The sequence below is a fragment of the Halyomorpha halys genome, unplaced genomic scaffold (genome assembly GCF_000696795.3).
Source record: "Halyomorpha halys isolate HHAL.00 unplaced genomic scaffold, Hhal_1.1 Scaffold397.1, whole genome shotgun sequence".
In the NCBI taxonomy this organism is placed as follows: Eukaryota; Metazoa; Arthropoda; class Insecta; order Hemiptera; family Pentatomidae; genus Halyomorpha; species Halyomorpha halys.
Window position 1 is genome coordinate 1001433 of NW_027115275.1, and position 1731 is coordinate 1003163.

General features: G+C 30.9%; 1 protein-coding gene across 10 annotated transcripts in view; it reads left to right on the forward strand.

Annotated features, from left to right (window-relative positions):
* Eip93F (Ecdysone-induced protein 93F) overlaps positions 1-1731 on the forward strand; it is a 476497-nt gene that overhangs the window by 362520 nt on the left and 112246 nt on the right. The window lies entirely within an intron of this gene.

Genomic DNA, 1731 nt, shown 5'->3' on the forward strand with positions numbered 1-1731 from the left:
TACAAAAACTAATATAAATAAAATACCATATTATCATTATTAATAATACAAGAAAATGAAGCTGCTCGAAGAGCTGAGTCATTTCACCTGCATGAAAGTTGGGTATCTCAGTGTTGCATCAAGCCACGGCCTATTTAGTAAAGAAAACATTCAACTATAGAAGTATGAAATTCTTAACCGAAAAAAACAAACAATAAATAATGATAAAATAACTGTTAGCACGCAAATTCACAAAAAACGGTAAAAAATATGTTTGGGGTTTTTTTCCGTTAATGCCTTCAGGTCCTCAAAACAATATGTATTCATACCAAACTTTGATTTTCTACGTAAAGAAAATAAAAAAAAAAATCCTACTGAACATTCCAGAGTTAGGTGCGCTATTAAAGAAATGGCGTCATCATTAAAAATATTAGAAAATTAACAACGCACTCAAAAGATAAATTAATTGCATTGTTGAGGCTCTGCAAAAAGTTATATTGATTTGTTTTTTATTATTCTCAATCAATTTATATTTTGTTATACATTTTAATTTTTTTTTTATATTGTCATAGTTTAATTTGTTTTTAATATTTTTAGACTGTATATATGATATGAATGTTTACTGATAGCTCTACCACTTATTTCCCTTCATTGTGGGAGCTTGTCCTATTATTCTTCAATATAAATTAATATGAAATAATAAAAAAAATTATAGAGGTTACGAGAGGTGAACGTGTATACTCTAAAAAAATTATAACTGAGTCTTTAACCTTTTAATATCAGGAAGCAATAGTGGAGGCGTTGTCATATATAGCATATAAACACAACTATATATTTAGGCGATCTTTAACAAACAATAAAGTTGTGAAAGGTCGCCTAAATATATAGTTGTATTAAGGCTGATACTAAATATGTGTGTGTGGAATGATAGTATTATACTACGCCTAGAAGCTAGATGTTGTTATAGTGATCCACTATTAGTTTGTTGACCCTGGCGTATCAAATTAGGAAAGTAGATCGCTTGGGATTGTGAGAGTTGAGGGTGCACCGTGCGATACTGCACAACTGCATCCACACCTCTGCACAAAAACTGGACCAGACAGCCGATAGGCCTTGACCTGGATACACCGGCCGGGGTGCATCTTCCAGGCAACAGCTGTCTGGAAACCGAGAGTAAGTACTCTCTGTCTGCCTCGGCTGGCCACCTCCAGTAGAATATTCTCGAGAGCTGAAAGTCTGCAGCGGAGGCAAGATATCACAAACTTTGTATAAAATATCGAAAAAAATCAAATAAATAAAAAAAAAATTGTTGGAAGGGCTATTATTTATGGTGATTTGGAGTAAAGGGGATGGGCTTAAAATAAATATTTTTAGCTCTCCCAACAAACATAAAAACTCATGTATTCAGTTGCACCAAATTTTCATCAAATCCTACTTATGATTTTTACAGAATAGTATTTTATTTCTTTTTTGGTTAAACAAACATTGAAATAAACGGCCCATGGAACATATTTATACTAAAAAATAAAAAAAGGACACTAAAATCATTAGTTTTAATTTGATTAACAAAATATATAAATAAGCACCCATTTAAACTCCTAATTCAGTTGAGCCATGGCTGAATTTATTTCATTTTATTATTCAGGATTTATTTATTTGTAATTATTTCAGAGAAACACATTTAAATTAGTTTTATTCAATAATATTCTCTACAATAATTTATTCAAACATTGCATTTTAAAGCTCTCTCTC